Raw genomic sequence first — 23,655 nt, forward strand, 5'->3', positions numbered from 1 at the left:
GTATATTTTGGATATTAAGCTCTTACCAGACATTCACTTGCAAATATCTTCTCTCATTTCCTAGGTGGCCTTTTTGTTTTGTTGACAGTTTTCTTATAGAAACAAAGTCACAGATACAGAGAACAAACAGGTGGTTGCCAGAGGGGATGGGAGTGGAGGAATGAGTGAAATAGGTAGGAAAAGTAAGAGGCATAAACCTGTAGTTACAAAGTAAATGAGTCTTGAGGATGAAATGTACAGCATGGGGAAGAGATGCAATAATAATGTAATATCTCTGTATGATGACAGGTCGTAACTAGACTTATAATGGTGGTCCATTTTTTAACGTATAGAAATACCGAATTACTATGTGTGTACCAAGAACTAGCATCACGTTGGTTGTAAGCCAATTATACTTGAACAAACAGAGAAACAATCTCACAGAAATAGAGGTCAGATCTGTGGTTACCAGAGGTTGTGGGCAGAGGGACGGGGAATTGGATGAAGGTGGTCAAAAGGTACAAACTTCTAGTTATAAGATCAATAAGTACTAGGGATACAATGTAAAACCAGATAAATATAATTAATGCTGCAGTGTGTTTTATATTAAAGTTGTTAAGAGGGAAACCCTAAGAGTTTATATCACTAGGGAAAAAAAGCTTTTTTCCTTTTGTATCTATATGAGATGGTGGATGTTCACGAAACCAACTGTGGTGATCATGATGTATCTAAGCCAAATCATTGTGTTATATACCTTGAACTTACAGGGTGCTGTATGTTACTTACATCTCAATAAAATTGGAAGTAAAAAAAGCATTCTTTCATATTTATTTTACTTTCAGTGACTTGATTATGGTACTGCCCATTAGAGAAGCCAGACTTTATGTCCACGTTATTCACTCCATGTATCTGCACACACTCCACATATAACGGCCGAGTGTTGGACAAAGACAGCTATGGATATTCTCAATATCAAGTGGAAAAAGATGACACAGTCAACTGGTCACAGAAATAGAACAGGGATCAGAGTTATCTTTCCCACATGATTTTTCATTTACTCTTACAAGGAACGAAACTGAATGAATGTGAATTTGTGAGACATCAAGAGGGAGAGCATGATTCCCTCAAGACAGTCGCAACTGGTTCCCTAAGTGGTCAGCGAGAGGGGATGAGGGAAGAGCCAGAGCTCCCAGGATATTTTTGTCATTGTGTATGTAACATTAAATCTGTTTTTAGTTATTTTTTATTCACTTTGGTAGCCTCACATTATTTTCCCTATTTGTAAATGTTCAGGTCTGATTAAACTTGAATTACAACTAATGTAAGTATGGTTTAGAAAACTAATAGCAATGTATTATTTTGTTCCTTTTTTAAATACCCCACCCTGATATTTAGACTTTCCTGATGGCTCAGATGGTAAAGTGTCTGCCTACAAAGCAGGAGACCCGGGTTCAATCCCTGGGTTGAGAAGATCCTCTGGAAAAGGAAATGGCAACCCACTCCAGTATTCTTGCCTGGAAAAACTCCATGGACGTAGGAGCCTGGTGTGCTACAGTCCATGGGGTTGCAAAGAGTCAGACACGGCTGGGCTTTCACTTTTCTTTCACCCTGATATTTAGCAGGTAAAGACTTGGGACTTCGACACCATTAATGTTATTATGCAGTTAATTGAACACACTTGAGTTTCCTTTGAAAGCAAAGGACTAGAGCTGAGAAAACAGAAATATGACTTAATCCCTCAGGCAAGCAATAAATTAGTAAACTAAATTAACATTTAGCCCTTGAATTAACTCACTGTTCATAAATTTGCACCTATCATTAACTGGTAGTCCATTTTTAGAGGCAACGTTTTGATTATCAACGTGAACAGAGGTAAAAATTTAGAGGTCAGCTAGCCTCAGAGAGTGAAAAGTTTCAAATTAATGGAGCTTCTGGCAACAGATTCACTGGTGACCCTGATGACTAGCTTCTATGAATTGAGTTTTCTTATTTGATTATTATCATCACTGTCTATCAGCAATTGCAATCTCAGATTTACAGTCACTTAACAACCACTTCTTAACATGTCTCATGTGAGGTCAGATGACATGAGGATTATCATGAAGCTGCAGAAAAACAAAGTGAGATAATGTATGAAAAGGAGATTTGTAAACAACAATATACTGCACAGAACTGCTTCACCAGCTGATAAATTATAATCACTGGAGGAGCAGGGCCTTGCTTTATGAACTGCCTGGGATAAAGCACTCATTCTTTCAAATGATCCCGATTTGGAAAGCACGAGGGTTTAGATGTGTTAGATCTGTCTCAGATGGAAGTCACTTTTAAAAACCATAACTTACTTGCTTCCTTCTTCTCTTTAGTTTACAGAACTAATTTATAACTGTTTCAAAGGCTAGGGAGTTAAGAGCATAAATGATCACTTTGGAAGAGAAACATTGGCCCTAACACATTATCCTTAAGAGGAGGAAAGGAGCATGCTACCTTCAGCAGACACAAAAACCTAGGTAAAAACAGAGCTGGGACTGCTGTCATTGTAATGAGCATCCCTGTAAAAAATCACAAATCCACTTCTCTTCAGTCATCTCAGCACTGCCATATACAAAAGTGAGTTAGCGAGGCTAATGACTATCTGTTTTTAAGGTTAAAAAGTTTTATTCTTACTCCTTTCCCATTCATTTTTTAACATATATTTTATTTTTTTTTAATTGAAGGATAACTGCTTGGTGGCTCAGAGGTTAAACCGTCTGCCTGCAATGTGGGAGACCTGGGTTCGATCCCTGGGTTGGGAAGATGCCCCTGGAGAAGGAAATGCCACCCCACTCCAGTACTCTTGCCTAAAGAATCCCATGGACGGAGGAGCCTGGTGGGCTACACAGTCCATGGGGTCTCAAAGAGTCAGACACGACTGAGCGACTTCACTTTCACTTTCAACTGCTTTATAGAATTATTTAAGAAAAATTATAGCACAGATTAAACATCTGCTTCCCAAGAAGACCTCTTCATTCCTTTAATCACGGAAACTTTCTCTCCCCAGTATTTCCATTTCCTTTTATCTTCCCACCTAATCTCCTCCAGCTACTCCTCACTCCTGCCCAGTTCACAGGACTGCTACAGTCCTAAAAGGAACATATTTACCTATTCCTAGAGCGATGTGTTTGTATTGGTCAAGAAGATGATACTGATTAAAAATGAGGCATGTGGACATGAGTAATTGTTGGTGCTTTTTCAAAGGTGATTTTATTTGGTTGTAGGAAAAACAAAATGCATATTCACAATTATAAATAAATCCCATGAAAGAAATTGACGTAATAACTGGAGGGCCACAAAACTGCATCACATAGCTGCCATCGACATAGACTTGGTTAAGTTGAATCCAACAATCCCTGGAAGCCAGATAAAGTAGAGAAAAGCAACCAGATACTGCTTATGGAATGTCATACATAGATAAAGGGAAAAAAGTACTTTAAATCACCTCAGCATCTCTCTATGAATTAATATGGTGGTGATTTCAGTGCTTCAGGAGTCAGGCTATTTCATGTAAAGATGGTGTTGATCTGGAGAAGGAAATGGCGACCCACTCCAGTATTCTTGCCTGGAGAATTCCATGGACAGAGGAGCCTGGCAGGCTAGAGTCCATGGGGTCACAAAGAGTCAGACACGACTGAGCGACTAACACACAATCATACAGTATAAGACCATTTGAGAGGAGCCTTTTTTCACTCGGCATAATACCTTTGATCTCCATGTTAGTTATTTCATATATCAATCCTTTATTCTGTTTTCTCTGAGTAGAATTCCAGGCTAAGGATGTACCATGATGTGTTTAACTGTCTACCCCTTGTAAGATATTTGATATTCCCCCATAGGTTTTGGGCTGCTACAAAAAAAAAAAACTGCTACGAACAAAAAAATAAATAAATAAAGATGGTGTTGATATTTGTGGGTTGGGCCAAAGACATGCAAAGGAATTAACAATTGATGAGCCGTTTTTAGTGCTCAGAGCAGGAGGGAAGGCTGTAGGAAACAAGGAATAAGCTTCGTTAATGATTTGGTGGTGAACAGGCAAACAGGACAACAGACTGGAGGACATCTCTCCTCTGGCTCTCCACCAGGACTACTGGACACCACTTGGCACCCGCGGCTACTGCCCCTGCCCCCACGAGACACCAGCTCAGATGCCTGCAGGAAAGAAAACGGAACACTGAGGTATCCTTCCCAAATGGACAGATGTTTCTTTGGCTTTTACCACCTATTCCCCTAATGTCCGAATTAAACCTGGAACAAGTAAGCAACTACAGCTGAAGTATTAGGACGGAGAACAGCAGCGCCTTTTTCAAAAGTTTGCATTCCTTTTTCTTTTTCCCCTTCTCTATTTTTGAAATTTGCCTTATTTCTCAACACACCTTACTGAATACGTCATAGCCATCAGTTTAATCTCCTCGACCTCACAGACAGATAGTAGATCTGGTTCAACAGCTATTTACTGAGATTCTGTTTTCAGGAACTGACCTTTGGTGTTTATCATAAGACTGAGAAAGGACATAAGTAACCATGTGACAAGTAGAGCAAACAAGCTCTGCCTAGTCCACTATGGGGGCAGCGTGCTATGGGGCAGGGGAGGCAAGGGCTTAGGACAGACAGCCCAGAGGGAAGAGAGGAAGGGAATGGGAAGGAAGAGGGGTGAAGCTCGAGCGAAGACTTATGTAATCAGTAGGAAGTAGTCAGGTCAGTAAGGGGTGATACCATTTATACCAACCGCTGGCAAACAAACAGAGTTGCTAGCAGGGGGCAAAAAGCAGATCATTCCCATTAGGAAATGAAATGTTCTACTTTCTAGTACAGTAAGTTAAAAGCTTTTTCTGTTGAAAAAAATATAAAAACAGGATTTCTGGAAACTTTATACTTATATACAGTTTAGTAGAACTTTAAACCCTTTTCAAACTAAAACTATTCTTGCATTTTATCATTTCTCTCCCATCTTTCCTGCCATAAAAGATCCACAGTAAAGACATAGTATTATATCAGTGAATAGTGAATTGCTTTTAAGAATTTAACTGAACATTGAAATGGAGTATTTTTACTGAGAGAGGTCATTTAACAGTGATGAATGTGGGCAAAGACTCACTGGACCTGGGGCTGAATGCCAGCTCTGCTACTTAATGTTACTTAACCTCTTTGAGACTATTTCTTTTTTCTCTTTTAAATAGGGGTAATAACACACACATCAGAAGGTCAGGGGGACGATCAATTAAGTAGCGCAATGCAGGACGTAGCACGGAAGAACACATGGCAGGAGTCTGAGAAAGCATGTGGCTGCCAGGGCTGAATACCCTTCTTTCTTTCAAAGTCAGCTGTTGTCTCTCCCCTAGATATCACAGGCCTAAAAGTATATTTTTAAGTTATTTGTATTATGGACTAAGTATAACTTTTTAAAAAAATAAAGAGCAGTTTTTGTCTCTTACCAAAAAAAAAAGTATTCACTACCTTCATTCCAATGTGGATAGCCCTTGTTTTCTTTTTTCTCCTGAACTGTGGTGTTGGAGTGGAGAAGGGAATGGCAACCCACTCCAGTGTTCTTGCCTGGAGAATCCCAGGGACGGGGGAGCCTGGTGGGCTGCCGTCTATGGGGTCGCACAGAGTCGGACACGACTGAATCGACTTAGCAGCAGCAGCAGTGGTGTTGGAGAAGACTCTTGAGAGTCCCTTGGACTGCAAGGAGATCAAACCAGTCCATCCTAAAGGAAATCAATCCTGAATATTTGTTGGAAAGACTGATGCTGAAGCTGAAGCTCCAATACTTTGGCCACCTGATACAAAGAGCCAACTCATTAGAAAAGACCCTGATGCTGGGAAAGATTGAAGGCAGGAGGAGAAGGGGACAACAGAGGACGAGATGATTGGATGCCATCACCGACTCGATGGACATGGGTTTGAGCAAGCTCCAGGAGGTGGTGATGGACAGAGGATCCTGGTGTGCTGCAGTCCATGGGATCGTAAAGAGTCGGACATGACTGAGCAACTGAACAACGATAACTAAGTTATAGACCCTAAATGGAAAAAAAAAAAGTGCTTTCTCCTCCTGTGCAAACAGATCACAACAGAAGCAGCTACACATTTTCCTGGCTAGACATAAGCCTTCATTCTTCTGGAAAAGAAACAGGGGAAATCTTTTTTAAACTTACATTTGTTCTCCCCACTCCCACCACTCCTTTTAGAAGTAACTTTGAAATACAACTGCAAACATTCTGTCCCCTCTTTTTTCCTTTTAAAAATTCAACACTACCTTTTCAGTACTGGAGGAGCGTTCACAACAAGCAGGAAATGCTTTACCTGTCTGAAATTGACCATTTTGGTGGGCATATTTGACACAAAAATCTACAACTGAGACACCAGAGCCCATTTCTCCCGCACAGGGGCCAACGCCAGGGACAGCTATCAAGACTGCTACATCGGCCAACACAGTTCCCCTGCCTCCAGCTTTTGCCATTTCGAATTCATTCCCCATGCTTCAACCAAGTGGTCTTTCTCCATCACTAATTCAATTGTCTGCCACCTCCTCATTTCTTCTTTCCCGACTAAACAAGAGCTAAATTCCTGACCTGATAAGAACAGCCCTTGCCTGTTGGTCCCTTTGTCTCTCAGCCTCATCATGCTGGCTGTCCTCCCTTCTCTTCTGCCTCCAGACACACTCCCCACTTCCCAAGTTACAGCCTTAACACTTTTTATTCTTTCCCAACACTGTTCCTCCCTTCATCTCCTTTGCTCATCATCAACATCAGCAGAAGTCTCTGTCTTTTATCCTCAATATCACCTCCTAGGCAGTCTTCCCTGAGCACCTGGTCAAAGATTCTCACATGCTACCTGATGTCAAATATATTGGTGAGCAAGTCATACCTTCCGTTAACTTGTAAGCTCTTTAAGAATAAGGAATTCCTGACCCTTCCAAAGAGAAACTTTAGATGTTATGCTACCTCGGGTCTTAATAAAAATCAAAATTTTGTTACAGAATTTAATTAAATTTTGTCTCCATGACTTTTCAAGATAACAGAATAACACGAACATTTATTGCAGAAGCAGATGTGTTACCACCTGTGAATCGTCTCCACTTTTATATAAGAAGCAATGAATGCAAAATGACTCCAACTTTGAATGTTCCAAATGGCACTGCTTTCTAAATATATTAGTGACTGTCTTCTGAGAGATCAGGAGAAATAAGTAGAAGATTTTCACAGTGCAATGGTCTGGATAATGGCCTCCAAAGATATCCAAGTCCTAATCCCTAAATCTGTAACTATTACTTTATCTGGCAAAATCAACTTACAGATACGATCAAGAGAATGATCTTGAGATGGGGAAAGCACCATGGTTTATCTGGATGGATCCTGACTATAATCACAAATATAAGAGGAAGATAGAGAGAGATCTGACTACAGAAAAGGAGAAGGCAGTATGACAGAAGCAGAGATTGGAGTGATGAGCTTTGAAGAAGAGGAAGGGGCCAGAAGTCAAGGAATATATGCAACCAATGGGAGCTGACAAGGAAAGTAAACAAATTCTTCCCTCTAGTTTCCAAAAGAAGCAGCTCTGCTGCTACTCTAACTTTTGCCCAGTGAAACTGATTTTGGATTTCTGACCACAGGACTGTAAGAGATGAACTTTGTGTTAATTGTTTTAAGCCACTAAGACTGTGTTAATTTGTTAGTGAGTATTTAGCTTTTTATGGGTACCATACTATAACACAGCATAAGGTCCCTTATGTTAGGGCCCTTAACACAAGTGCGGTCCCTGGATCAGTGTTGCCATCATTATCATTTGAGTACTTGCTGGAGATGGAAATCCTCAGGCCTCATCCAAATCTATGGAATCAGACACTCTGAGTTAAGCCTAGCCATCTGTGGCTTAACAAGCCCTCCTGGTGATTCTCAGACATGTTCAAGTTTGAGACCCACTCTTGGAACATTTTTTTTTCTTTGAACTTGGTAATTATTCAGATGTCCCACATTTTAACAGGATGAAATAATCTCATATTATAATATTGTTTCACTTATTTGAAATAAACACTATAAGAACACCAAGTGAAAAAACAGTAAGAACATCTTAAATACACTGCTGCAAAAATAAACAAAAAAAGTCTTAAAAAAATGAGAGGCTATTGTCTATCTGAAGTCTCTTTTCTCTGTGCTTACACATTTGAACCAGCGGCAGGTGGGTATGAATACAATCACTGGCATTAGCTACTAAATAAAATAATTTTTCTTAGCAATCAAAATAGATTTTAAATTAATGGAATCACAAACCAGTACTTTTTCTCACAATTTCTCTATTATTCAGGAGACAATTCTGTACTTCTATCAATTTCTTGCCCTAGGATTGCCGTATTGAGCAATGAGGATAAAACCTGCAATGTTACATTAAGTGTGATTTTTTTTTTTTAATTCAAATAGTTAAGCAGGAACTTCTAAAAGGAGAATAGCATTTCCAATCTGATACCTAAAAAGAGCCATAGGTACAACTTTTCCACAACATGATGACACAACACCTATTCCTTCAGAAAGCCAGACTTCATACTACAAGCCCCTATTTATTGAATGACTGAATTAATGTGTCACATCTCAATAAGAGATGTTCCCATAATCAAGCAGAATCATAATCTAAACTCTATTTTTAATTTATACATTTTCATCCATAGGACTACAGCAGTTATGTGTATAACCTGTAGAACTGTGTTTTTCTTTGCAGTAGTATACTTGGCAATCAGAATTTTGCCAGTCTCTGTTGACCATACTCCATGCTTATGCAGTACAGAGAAATCACCTAGAGGAGGCCACTGTTTGAGAATAAAGGACTGGTGAATAAGGAAGGGAAGTGGGAAACAATTTCCCAGCCTGGAACCTTGTAAATTAGGTCAACCAATCCCAAATCAAATCGTATCCACAGTATTTAGTAATTTCATTTTTACATGGCCCCTTTATCATAATTCACATGAAATCAAGATAATTAGCAAAGCACCACTATCTCAATTTCTTTACAGCTTCAACCATTAGTTTAAGAAAAAACTGAGGTGAGGGTGACAGGAGCCATTATTAGGAACAAAGTGAGAAGGGATCCTTCCTGCTTCACGCTTCATCTCAGCGGCGTGCTTCATCTCAGCGGCGATGCCTGCACACACAGGGGCACGTGTGCACACCCTTCACACAGCAGTGACGCTCATGCACACCCATGCACACACAGCATTGCAGTCTAGTTACTACCTCCATTTGGATTGGAATAGGTAGTGCCAAATAAGATTTTTCTGCTTATGCGGAATACCATGCACCCTATTAAGAATCCATGTTTGGGTATTTTATTGATATATTTACTTTTAACTTCCTAAACAAAAATCTGCTATGGAAAGGAAGACACATCCACAAAGGAGATGCTGACAACTTACCACAGCGCTATTGCCTAGGAAAACAGACTATGTGTGCTTACTCTGTGGTTATTAATGCCTTCCTAGTACCCAAGTCACTGCAGAAACAACTACTAGAGTCTTACCAGTTAATGAACTTGAGGAAGATGGACCTGACTCTGTCCTAGACAGGAAGGGAAAGTGAAATGCTAATGGTTACACTACACTCTGCAATTTTCATTGTATCCAGACGACACTGTGTACTGTAAAGGAGAGTGGAGAACACTTTATCTTTCAGTTTGGGGGCCTGAGAATCAGTCTGATGCTCCCTGAACACACGGTTCACACAACTGTGGTAATGGAATCCCTTAGACATCCTGGAACATCCTTCAGTCAGCAATTAGCAGTGAGACCCTGGGTACCAGTCACCATGGCTGTACTAACTGGATTACATATACACACACTTCTTAAGACATAAGACAGAAATATCGGAAACCCTCAATCTGCTCCTCATAACTAATATTCTAAGGATAGATCTGGTTAGATGTACTACTCACATAAGAGGAAGAGTTTGGCCAGAATTCAAACTACCTACCCGTTCAGGAAAAGAAGGTAATTTTATCTAATTTTACTGCCAACCCTGTATACAAAATTAACAGGAAATAGGGTAACCACAAATAATGAGAATTCTCAACTAATCTCCATGCTTGATTTCAGTCATGAATTTTTCAGCTTTTCCCCAAAATTTTTAAATTAAATTGCTATGAAATAGCAAAGATCTGTTTAATTGAAAGAAATGTCTAAAAGAAGATGATACTCCAATAGGGAGGATCTGAAAGTGAGGAAGTGGGATTAGGTACCTGGAACAGTCAAATTTGCAGAGTCAGAAAGTACACTGGTAGATGCCAGGGGTAGGGGGCGGGGGGGACAGGGAGTTAGTGTTTGGGACAGAGTTTCAGTTCAGGAAGGTGAAAAATTCGGGAGACGGACAATGGTGAGAGTTGCACAACAATGTGAACGAACTTAACACCACTGAACTGTACAGTCAAATGTACTTAAAATAGTATGTTTTCTATTATGTGACTTTTATCACAATAAAAGAGATTAAAGAAAAAGGAAAGTGAGCAAGTGCGGCAGAGAAGGGTGAAGTGGGACTACAGGGAAAGAACCAGTGGTTTGAGCAATCATGTTACTTGCAGAGGGTTACAACAGTAATGGAGGAAAAGTAATGTCAATGTCTCCTTAGGCTCTGTTGGTGAGGATTAAGGATATAATTTCACAGCCATTCATAGATGGATGAGGCTGGGAAGGTGGATGTAATTGAAATGACTTTCCACCATTATCTTAAACTTCCCTGATCCATTCATTCACCGCTTTGGGGTATGTGGAAGGAGAAGGAGCAGGACCCACAGAGAAGACGTAGGGAAGAGGTAGTGTCATGTGTTAATAAGATGAGAGACTGTATATCGGGGTCAGGAAGGAGGCAGGATGCCCCTTCCACACAAACACCAGGTTTCTTTACAATGAGGACACAGAAGAACTAAGCCCTCATTAGCTATAAAGTCCAATCTCTGTAAAACAACAATCAAGCCCTTCCCAAACACATTACCAGTGTTATTGCCCCAATTTCTCCATCATGTAGTCTCAAACAGACCTTGTTTTGTTTTCCAGTTTTCCCACTGTTCTTCCCACCTAAGAATGCTTTCACTAGCCACCTCCCTCCGCCACACTCCGTCAATGGCGACCCATTCAGGAGGGCTCAAACTAAACACTACTTCCCTGCAGTTTTTTTCAATTCCCTCAATTGCATCTCTTTCCCATGCTCAAGACAGAACTGTGTATTTCTATCATTTACCACAAAGTCTCATAGTGTAAGTATTAATAGAAAAATCTTAACTTTCTACCATACTACAAGATCCTCACAGGCAAGAATTATTTCTTCCCGCTCCTCTTCCATCTACCACGTGTCTCAGCAGCACAGATGTTTAATAAATGTTAGCTAAGTTGAATTAAATTCCTATGTTATTGATGATCCCAGAGAAGGGAAGAACAATAATAGTATTAGCTCAGGAACTCAGACTGACCTGCTGTTTTATTCGTGATGCTTAGAATAATCGGGCTTCCCTGATAGCTCAGTTGGTAAAGAATCCATCTGCAATGCAGGAGACCTCGGTTCAATTCCTGGGTTGGGAAGATCCCCTGGAGAAAGGAAAGGCTACCCATTCCAGTATTCTGGCCTGGAGAATTCCATGGACTGTATAGTCCACAGGGTCGCAAAGAGTCGGACATGACGGAGCGACTTTCACTTTCATTTAGAATAATCTCTGTCATAGGTAAGAACTCAAAAGACACTGAAAGAAAGAATGAACAAATGAAGAGAGATCAGTAGCTCCCAACAGTAATAGGCCAAGCTCTTGGAAGAGCCCTTTAAACAACAGTTTTTGATCCTCAAATGTCTTGTGCCCACATCTGCAGTCAGCACCAGCAGAAGCTGCTTTATATGGAGCTACAGGAGGACCAAACACCATCATTAATTTTTCTCACTGAAGTGTAAGTTACAAACAGTTACAGTGCACAAATCTAAGTGCATAGAAATACGCTATGTCTCCATATGTATACACCCACATCAACTGTCTACATATATGTCACCACCACCCAGATCAAGATCTAGAATATTTTTAGCATTCCAGCAGGCTCTCTCCTGCCCTCTCCCATACAACTATCTCTATCACGACAGATTAATTTTGCCTGAAAACAAAAACTTTATTCTTTCCACTGTTCACTGCTTTATAGAAGCCTAAATTCCCTGAGGACAAAATGGCCATCTTCCCTGTGCTTTGGAAAAATCATTCCAAGGTGACTGGTATCACAGACTGTTGTGCAAAAAATCCTAAAATAATGACAGCAATGGTCTCTAGCAGGAGGGCTATTCCCACGTGCATTCATGATGGAGAAGAGGGCAAAAACAAAACCCTAGGCCATGTGTCCCACCTTACAGCAAACTGTAGCTGAACCAGTATCCAGATGCTCCTTGAGCCAGTTTCTCAGAGCCACACATGGAGCTCTAGATAGAGCAAGGGCTGGTCAGCTCTGCTTCACACCCAATCCTTGCAATAAGTACCCCCAACCCCACCTCTCATGGCCAAGATCAAGTCTTCCCTGAAGAGACAAAACATTGGCTGCAGAACTAGAACATCTTATTACTCCGCCCAGAAAGCTGCTGTTTTTTAAAGCAAAGAATCTGGTTTGTTTCATTATTGTTGATGAGAACAATGTTTTATTATGATAACCATTGTATGTGAAAGCCATTAGCTCTCAGATTTTACTTTAAAAAAAAAAAAAAAACCTTAAGAAAAAGAAACCCTTTTTGAATTCAGTAAAGAATTTTAAGTGTCAGATGATGCTTCAACTAATGCAAAGTGAACGTGCAGGTACAGATTTTGAAACATGGATCAATATTTCATATCAAATTACCTGAACTCTTCTGAGAGTGACTAGTTTTCTTTTCCCCACGGAAACAGGAGACGAATACTAATGCAAGCCAGTTCTCAGGCACTGCTGTCAGCCAAAGGAAGCCTGTAGCACTAACCTTGTTACAGCATATAAATGAGGACCAATGTTTTTCACAGTCAAGTTGAGCTCTAAACATTTTGAGAAGTTTAAGTCTATGCCTTTAGGGCACTATTTAATAATGAAATCATATTTAAATCAGGGTTATTTCAGTAGTCTCTGAACTATAAGTCAACTTTTATTTTGAAAGTTTCTACAAAGTTGGTATTTTATTAAGGAAGCTGAAAAGATAAGATTCATGGTTTGATAAAACACCAACTCCACAAACCCTTGTATATATAATTACCTAAGAGCAAGTATTACTCAGTAAGGCAGAAGTCACCACATATACTTGGGAATTCACGTAAGCAGCTCCTCCTCCTTCCACAAAAATCCATTACAGCTTCATGAACTCCTACAAGTCCTGAAATCTTTCCACCGCATGGCCTGGAGAAAGCTCTCAATGTGAATGTCATTCTCTCAAGACAAAGCCTGAACACAAAATGAAAATATAGGTAAAAGGTTTCTTGATGTTCTTTAGGGAAAGTTAAGCATCACTACTGGAGAAGGCGATGGCACCCCATTCCAGTACTCTTGCCTGGAAAATCCCATGGGCGGAGGAGCCTGGTAGGCTGCAGTCCATGGGGTCATAAAGACTCAGACACGACTGAGCGACTTAACTTTCACTTTTGACTCTCATGCATTGGAGAAGGAAATGGCAACTCACTCCAGTGTTCTTGCCTGGAGAATCCCAGAGATGGAGGAGCCTGGTAGGCTGCCGTTTCTGGGATCGCACAGAGTCGGACACGACTGAAGTGACTTAGCAGTAGCAAGCATCACTACAAACAAAGCTAGTGGAGGTGATGGAATTCCAGTTGAGCTATTTCAAATCCTAAAAGATGATGCTTGCAAAAGTGTTGCACTCAATATGCCAGCAAATTTGGAAAACGCAGGACTGGAAAAGGTCAGTTTTCATTCCAATTCCAAAGAAAGGCAAGGCCAAAGAATGCTCAAACTACCACATAATTCTACTCATCTTAAACACTAGTAAAGTAATGCTCAAAATTCTCCAAGCCAGGCTTCAGCAATAGGTGAACTGTGAACTTCCAGATGTTCAAGCTGGTTTTAGAAAAGGCAGAGGAACCAGAGATCAAATTGCCAATATCCGCTGGATCATGGAAAAAGCAAGAGAGTTCCAGAAAAACATCTATTTCTGCTTTATTGACTATGCCAAAGCCTTTGACTGTGTGGATCACAAGAGACTGTGGAAAATTCTGATAGCAATGGGAATACCAGACCACCTGACCTGCCTCCTGAGAAATCTGTATACAGGTCAAGAAGCAACTGTTAGAACTGGACATGGAACAACAGACTGGTTCCAAATAGGAAAAGGAGTGCATCAGGGTTGTATATTGTCACCCTGCTTATTTAACTTACATACAGAGTACATCATGAGAAATGCTGGGCTGGATGAAGCTCAAGCTGGAATCAAGATTGCCGGGAGAAATATCAATAACCCCAGATATGCAGATAACACTACCCTTATGGCAGAAAGTGAAGAGGAACTAAAGAGCCTCTTGATGAAAGTGAAAGAGGAGACTGAAAAAGTTGGCTTAAAGCTCAACATTCAGAAAACTAAGATCATGGCATCCGGTCCCATCACTTCATGGGAAATAGATGGGGAAACAGTGGAAACAGTGGCTGACTTTATTTTTTTGGGCTCCAAAATCACTGCAGATGGTGACTGCAGCCATGAAATTAAAAGACGCTTACTCCTTGGAAGGAAAGTTATGACCAACCTAGATAGCATATTGAAAAGCAGAGACATTACTTTGCCAACAAAGGTCTGTCTAGTCAAGGCTATGGTTTTTCCAGTAGTCATGTATGGATATGAGAGTTGGACTATAAAGAAAGCTGAGTGCTGAAGAATTAATGCTTTTGAACTATGGTGTTGGAGAAGACTCTTGAGAGTCCCTTGGACTGCAAGGAGATCCAACCAGTCCATCCTAAAGGAAATTAGTCCTGGGTATTCACTGGAAGGACTGATGTTGAAGCTGAAACTCCAATACTTTGGCCACCTGATGTGAAGAGCTGACTCATTGGAGAAGACCCTGATGCTCGGAAAGATTGAGGGCAGGCAGAAAAGGGGATGACAGAGGATGAGATGGTTGGATGGCATCACAGACTCAATGGACATGTGTTTGGGTGAACTCCGGGAATTGGTAATGGACAGGGAGGCCTGGAGTGCTGCAGTTCATGGGGTTGCAAAGAGTCAGACATGACTGAGCAACTGAACTGAACTGAATACTTGATCTTAGCCAAAAGGCATCCCAGGTGACTCAGCAGTCAAGAATCCAGATGCCTGCAATGCAGGAGACACAGGAGACCTGAGTTCAATCCCTGGATTGGGAGGATCCCTGTAGAGGAGGAAATGGCAACCCACTCCACTATTCTTGAGGCTTCCTTGATAGCTCAGTTGGTAAGAATCCGCCTGCAATGTGGGAGACCTGGGTTCAATCCCTGGTTTGAGAAGATCCCCTGAAGAAGGCAAAGGCTACCCATTCCAGTATTCTGGCCTGGAGAATTCCATGGACTGCATGGGGTCGCAAAGATTTGAACACGACTAAGCAACTTTCACTTTAGCCAAAATGCTGAGAAGTGATGGGGGAAAGTTTATACAACCTAAATCAAACTGTTGCCATCTCATTAAATTAAAAGTTATAACCTCAGTGCTGAAGGAATGGTTTTATCATCTGAAGTTTTAATTTATTCTAGGCAATGAACAATTTACATTTCCTAGGCTACAGAAAATACTGAATTTTATCAACTAGCTTCTTAATGTAAATAGTATATTAACAGTTTTCTAGTCATATCATAGAAAGTATCATAGAGGGAGAGAATACATTGTATTGTATAATTATTGGGTTGGCCAAAAGTCCATACCACCTTAAGGAAAAACCCAAATGAACCTTTTGGCCAACCTAGTACATTACTGGTTAGTATAAAAAGGGACATCTATACCCATCAGAAAATTAGGAGACAATTTCTGATAAGATCTAAATTACTAAGAATACAGCAAGCCACCAATTCTCAGCTTTACCAAAGCCAGTTCATTTGGAAGCAGAAAAATGAAGCAAATACGATGCTTAATTTGGACGTTTTGAATACAATCACTAAATTTAACTCTGTGTTCTGAATATGAATTCACTTATAAGACAGAGACTCTGCTTTTCCTTAGTCACTGCTCAAGCCTCATCAGCCCAGTAAGACCTACTCAGTCAGTAACTAAGCCTGGATACAAGTAGGCTATATAGCCAAATACGCTGCTGCTGCTGCTAAGTCGCTTCAGTCATGTCCGACTCTGTGTGACCCCATAGACGGCAGCCCACCAGGCTCCTCTGTCCCTGGGATTCTCCAGGCAAGAACACTGGAGTGGGTTGCCATTTCCTTCTCCCATAGCCAAATATACCTAGATTTAAATCTCAGCCCTCCCACTGACTTGGACACATTACTGATCTTTGCTAGCCTTGGTTCCTTCATGTATAAGGATGAGGAGTTATACAGTACAATACATTTGAAATCAATAAGAATGTCTTGCCCACAGTGAGTGCTCAGCACAGTGTAACTATCCTTATCATGATTACGATTATGATTAGTGATGCAAAATTTCATTCTGGCTATACACTAAGCCAAGAATGTTTCCAAAGCATTACCCCAAAAAAGGTGGGACTTTGATTGTGAAAGAAGTTTTTAAAGTATTATATGAAATGAAGAATTTATTGTCGAACATAGGCCATGTAAATCTCTTATGGAAAAAGAGCTTAAACCTTACCAGAATCCTATTGAAGTCTATGCTATGGAACCCTGTTCAGTGTCATGAGGCAGCTTGGATGGGAGTGGAGTATGAGGGAAAGTGGATACATGCAGATCTATGGCTGAGTGCCTTTGCCGTTCACTTGAAACTACCACAACATTGTTAATTGGCTATGTTGTTGTTGTTCAGTCGCCCGGTTGTGTCTGAGTCTTCACTTCAGAAAGAATTCAATTGGCTATACCTCAATACAAAATAAAAAGTTAAGAAAGAAGTCTATGCTAGGGCCATAGTGGGGCATTCTGGGCAATAAGACCTCAGAGAAGCCCTGAGAGAAAACGTGGGGACTAGGGCAGTCAGGATTAGGAAAACAAGAACAGATGGGGAGTTTTTTAATGAAACTTCCATATGTCTTTGCCATTTAAATGCAACCCAACTTCAAAAAAATTTTTCTCTTTTTTAAAAGTTACAACTGCAAATACTTTCATAATCCATAATTTCACAAATCATGCACAATCATTTCCATCTTAATTCCTGTATCTTAAGGTTAACTTTTTAAATAAAAAAGAAAATAGTAAAGATAATTTGAGAAAAATTAACCATCCACAATTCCTCTCTAAAAGAAGTCTTAACATTTTTACCTGTTATATCCAATTTGCTATATATATATGATTTTAAAAGCAAAATCAATGAGCTTTCAAAGCAATGAGTTTGTTACTTATTTTCATGTAACGTTCTACTTAATATTTTACTAGCACTACAAATAATATAGTAATTTTATAGTCATTATTTTTAAGTAGTTGCATGCTATTTTGCCATTTTGATAACAACAATGTAACACATGTATACCTGTGGTGGACTCATTTTGATATTTGGCAAAACTAATACAATTATGTAAAGTTTAAAAATAAAATAAAATTAATTAAAAAAAAATAATAAAGATCTGTTTCATCAAAAAAAAAAAACAATTCTAATATTAGGCATCAAGGTTGTTTTGCATTCTATTTTGGATTTGCTATATAATTTGCATATAAGTGTATGTGTATATAAATATTTTTAAGTTGTAATAAAACTTTATACATGTATATTTTTTGCTTTCATATAATTCATTCCTCAGGATAAATTCATAAGAGTTAAATGGCTAAGTCACAGTATATGAACATTCTTACGGTTATTATTCTACATCACCATTTTGCTTTCTAAACAGGTTTGTACCAGCTTGCCATAATGATCAGCTATTTCAAAATCTTCACTGAATTATGGAGTAAGAGTTTTAAAATGTTATATATATTAAAAATAATAAAATAAAAATAATTTAAAATGTTGCATTAGTCTACATTACTAATTTTAGAGATGTAGCAATTCAATCCCAGAGAATCTAACTTGTTTAACATTGCAAAACTGATTAATGGCCAGGTCTTCTGGCTCCTTCTTCAGGGTCCTCACTGAAACACACTATCTTCAGTTTCTCTTTGGCTTCAGAATATTCTTCTCAGATAGGATACCAGATATAAGTCAAGGGCAAATGAAAGGTATGAGGGAATCAGAAAATATTCAAGAGGACAGATGTGGGAAGGAGATATGGAAGATACAATAAGGAGAAGCCTTGAAAGGCAATTTCCTCAGGTCATGCCAGATAATTTCCATTCCAGGCAGCTCATTTACCTGTTTGCAAGCCTAAAAGCAAAGTCAGGACAAAGGATTTCACTGGACTAGATGGCAGCTGCAGCACAAGATGGAAAGCTTCATGTCAGAGGATTGTAGGAGACAGGCATTCACAGCTGTGAGCCCCTCTAAATCAGTAATAATTAGTGTTACATCTTACATTTTCAAAATACTACAGAGTTTCCACAGAACTCCTACATGCAAGCTAAGAAAGCCAAGGCAAGCATCATCTTCCCATTTCACAGACAAGAAAAATAAGGTTTCAGGGAGCAAAGGTACCATTAAGCTCAACTGGCAGAGCAGAGACTGAAACTTCAGTCCTGTGATGTTCTCCCATAGTAATGTGACTTCTATTTCATAGTCTGGTGAATTTATTAATAAAAATTAAAAACATTTCTTGAACTGCTAGATTTTGAAACTAGTTTTCTAAATTTTATTTTATTTTTTTAAAACAACCTAGAAATTGTAAAGACCACAAGACTGGCAGAGATTCTTTCTTCAGGCAAGTCAATTGATTCTTTTAAAATTGTTTCTTCTTTTCTGAAATGAGAAATTTGAGGCAGTTGATCTTTAGGGTCCCTTTCCAATGTCTACTGTATTCTATGACATTTGATGGGGCCTTTTTCTTAAGTAAAACTCCCAGTGTCAAGAGTCCTTAAACAAGCGATGTGCTGTAAGCAATTTCAAATTTTTTTAAAATAATACAAAAAAACTCTTACTGGACACATATTATAATGACTGGACAATTTTTACTTCCATATCAAAATAGGCAAAAGGATGACAATGCTGCTTTCACTTCAGAAAGATTCCAAGAGAACTAACAAGGAAAAGGGAACACCTTGAAACATGACACCAGAGGAATATTCTGGCTTTCTTTGCTGACCTTTGAAAAGCACACCCAATGAATAATGAGAAGTTATGCCATAATTCAGGCCAGGTTCGGAAAGTTTAAGGGAAGTGGGTAAAGTGCTCAGTTGGCCAAGGTACTTTTCAAATGTGAGTTTTCACCCCTGGTTAGTCATGAAGTCAATATAATCTGCAGCAATTTGCATATTTTTAAAATGTAATGAAATAAATTATGGTAAGTTGTCAGACTGTATCATAGAATGCAGCACAGTGGGAAGTCTGCTTTTTTTTCTTTTGCATAAAAGAATTTTATTTAGTGGTCAGATCCCAGTGAATAATGCCTGTCATCGCTTGATTCTGTTAACATGTGGTATTAGATATGCTCTTAACAAAGTGTATAGCGCATCACCAAAAGCTAGTTTGGATTAGGTAGAGTAAAAGAAAACTTCAAAAATCTTTGTTCTTTGATAGAATTTCTAAAATATAAAAATGAAAAAAACCCAAAGCAGTATTCAAAAATGATAAATGTCACTCCAGGATCCTTGCCTGGGAAATCCCTTGGACAGAGGAGCGTGGCGCACTATGGCCCAAAGGTTTGTGAAGAGTCAGACGTGACTGAGCAGCGATAGCAGCAGCCTTTCGAGAACACTCTGTGCTTGTTTCTTTTTCTCATGTTTTACTTATCCCTTAGAGGTAGTCTCACTCCCCCATCTAACCCTCACTCATGATTTCATAAGGTGGACAGTCTTGAGCTGGCTCCAAGGAGCTGGTCCCTTGCTGAGCTCTGACTCTAGGTAGGCATTACAGGAGGCAGGAAGACTGCTAGATGAAGAAAGGATGGCTCCTTTCTGTTTTGCTTCCCGTTCTCGCCTTCACCCCCAGCCCCACTCCCACCCCACCCTCCAGCATGCATCTGCACCCCAGACAGTGCATCCCAGCGGCTGCAGTTGGTTGCATTCTTCCCTCATTCTCCGAATCTGCCTCCTTGTGGTTTCTGAGACATAACAGCCGGTCAGCGTTTTCTCAGCAGAGGCCTGTCCAGCTCCATGGTTCCTTCTTCAAGTGTCCGGGTTCTAATAACTTCAACCCCTTACTACAAGCCTCCATCCTCAGAGCTGTAGCTTCTTCCTGCCGTTACTGCCTCCATGAGACCTCAGTGCAGCACTGAGCAAAGTGTTGTGGGCAGACAAGCGCCAGTCCTTGAAATGTGTGTTATTGTTTCATCAGAATGTCAATTAACTACGTTGCTAAGCGCACTGTTCAGTTCAGCCGATTCTTCTTCAGAGATAGACTCTCAAAAAAAGAAGCAGTGAGTTGATTTACATTCAAGTCAAGCTCCTTATCTCATGGCAGACTGGTAGCAAACAGCAGATCGATTACTCTGAATACTATCGTCTTAGTGACTTGCTCTTGGTTTATAATTCTTTACATTATAGTCACTCCAAGAATCACTCCTATGATTTCTATCTCCTAATGGAGACCCTGACTGATAGAGAGATTAGGTAGAGATATATTTTGAGTAAACTTTATTTTAATTATATATATGCATGTGTAAGGGCTTTCCAGGTTGTGCTAGTGGTAAAGGACCCGCCTGCCAATGCTGGATACATAAGAGATGCAGGTTCGATCCCTGGGTCAGGAAGACCCCTTGGAGGGGGGCATGGTAACCCACTCTATTCTTGCCTGGAGAATCCCATGGACAGAGTAGCCTGGTCGGGCTATAGTCCACAGGGTCACAAAGAGTCAGACATGACTGAAGTGACTTAGCACACACACACGCATGCATGTGTAGAAAACTGTGATATAAAATGTGCCTTATGGTCAAAAAGTTGTTACTATATTAGCCTAATGGATAGATTACGTAGAAAAAAAAAATTACCTAAGTCCTGGTTGCAAATGTATCTCATGGATTTCCTGTGACACTATATTTTTAAAAAATTAGTAAAGGAACTCAAAGAAAGTATTTAAGGAACTCTACTCAATATAAACTTCCACCTACAAATGAGAAAAAAGGTAATAATAAGTGAGAGATAACTTACTCTATTTTCAAAGGTTTGACATATGGTTCCTTTTAAGACCTAGAAAAATGTATTAATTTGTGTGAGTACACTGTGTGCTGGGACTTCGGAGTACCTCAACTAATTCTGTGCATTCTTTTATGAAGTACTTGTCTCTGCCAATCATATTTATGGAGCAAAGAGTCACTTGTGTCAACAATTACAGGAGCAGACTATTAAAACTATTTAAATAGTTTAGATTCTACTATTTAAATACATCCTACTAACTCAACAATGACTTCACTTAATAGTTCACTAACGTGTGTGTAAAGTCTTGCCTGCCAGGGTCTACTTCTATCATCAGAGTTACTGCTGTCTCTAAGGCAGGTTTGAGCTAAGAAAGCAAAGACAGCATATAACATCTACGCACCTAAGCACTAGCTCCTCAGCATAAAAGAGGTGCACCCTCTTATCTGTCATCATGAAACTATAGAAAACATTTTGTTGATTTCCTATGAGTGAACACACACACACACTTTCTTTGTAGGATGCCTGAAAATATGAGGCCAATGATTTCATCCTTTTTATAGAACTATCCATAGGGTGGCCACACAATTGATCACCTATACTGGGTCAGTACAAGAGGGAGGTAGGTGCCCAGGACCCTGAGACAATTCATGCGGAAGTCAGCCTGTGTCTTGCTCTGAAGATATGTTCACACATCAACTATAGGATCTATGACACAGTGGAGGGGAAATCAACACAGAGTAAATGATAAAAGGTACAACAGATCAATATTTCTCTTACGCTTCTAAATACCTTGCATACGAAAACTATTTCTAGTCACATAGGGTCTTTTCCCATCATATAGCCTTTCTTCAGAAAAACTGGAATATGTTAAAGTTCTACAAACAGAAACAACAACTACATTAGGTTAAGTTTCCTAACTTAGCCAAAGAAGGAAGTCCTCTGAAAACCATGCTGTGGTTCAGGCAGGCTGGTAGAGTGGGGGAAAGTACTAGAATAAGAGAGAGCAGTGTATGTTCCACTTCAGATTCAGCCCTTTCATAAACTCACTGTGTGACCTGTAGAATGCCACCTACCCTTTCTGGATTTCCCGCTCCCTCAGCCGTGAAATGAAAGAGATGGACAAGATAGCTTATGATGTCCTCTGCGGTTAGCTCAGTCATATGGATTCTACGTACACTTTTCTATCTTGCATTATGACCAAACTCTAAACCATACAGCTCATCCCAAACTGAGTGCTTCTTAGTATCAAAGGAAGAAACCCCCAATACAAATTAATCCAACAAGAACAACATCTAGCTCTCTTCATTTTAAGCATTTATTACATATAGAAGCAGCTGAAATGGTTACAGTTTAAGGAACAACAATTTTCAAGCAAACATTCCATTGAGAAACTCTCTTACTGCCTTCTACAGAGCCATTGAGAACTAGGGAATGAAAACTACTATCGTTCCATTTGGTTCCACTTGGTCTGTGTAGGGACAGAATGAAGCAGAGCTGTGTCAAAGTGTCTCCTGTTCTGATGACAGATGGCCAGGCTTACTGAACGAGAGCTTTTAAAAGAGACCACATCCTGCAGATCTAGGGAAAAGGGCAAAAAAGCGCTCCTGGCTCTCACCATCTCTCCTTGCTCACCATCATCAACAGAACCTGACATGAATTCCAAACCTTGACCTCAGTTAGCAACTCAATATTCCCATGAAGCCCAGCTCTCCCAGGTCAGCTGAAATTCCATCCAAAGTTATTTCCTCTTCTGAAGTAGTAAAGTTGGAAGTATAAAAGCTCTATAGCCATTTTTTCTCTCTACAGCTCTACAGCCAATTCTTTCCATTTCCCCCCAGATAAGTAAACTTAAAAACTGGAACAGTAGGGTTCCAAAATAAACACTTTCCACCACATTTATTTACCCCAGTTGAGAATGTCTTCATACTTAGCGTACAAAGTGAAGTTCATGCTTTTAAATCTATTCAGATGGCTGCTGGGCCATGTAGTCTTATTAAGTGAAAAATAAGTGCAGTTGCTAAAGGATAAGAGAACAAGCAAAAAGAATATTTCCTCTAGGAAACTATGATACTGGGAAACAACCATTATTTATAATAGAATTTGCCACAGGCAGACAATATCTTACAACTCAGACTCAAAAAATATATATAATTTTCATACAAATATTTACATGAGAATTTACAAGTAAGGAATGTCACTTGGCACAATGCCCCACTTTGAAAATAAAAATGTGCTAAATAAAGATAACACTGATACCACTTTAAAGGATAACACCATAAAATATTTTTAAAAAATAAGTTTCCATCTTCTGCCAACTCACTATTGTATGACTGTGAGACTTGAAGTTAAGCAGCCTAACTTGTTAGTGCTATTAAGCATTGAAATAA

The 23,655-nt window shown here is 39.6% G+C and overlaps 1 protein-coding gene across 3 annotated transcripts in view; it reads right to left on the bottom strand.

The window, feature by feature from the left end:
- CERS6 (ceramide synthase 6) overlaps positions 1-23,655 on the bottom strand; it is a 359,336-nt gene that overhangs the window by 125,257 nt on the left and 210,424 nt on the right. The gene's annotated exons all lie outside the window — the stretch shown is intronic.

The sequence above is a fragment of the Bos indicus genome, chromosome 2, assembly GCF_029378745.1.
Source record: "Bos indicus isolate NIAB-ARS_2022 breed Sahiwal x Tharparkar chromosome 2, NIAB-ARS_B.indTharparkar_mat_pri_1.0, whole genome shotgun sequence".
Classification (NCBI taxonomy): Eukaryota; Metazoa; Chordata; class Mammalia; order Artiodactyla; family Bovidae; genus Bos; species Bos indicus.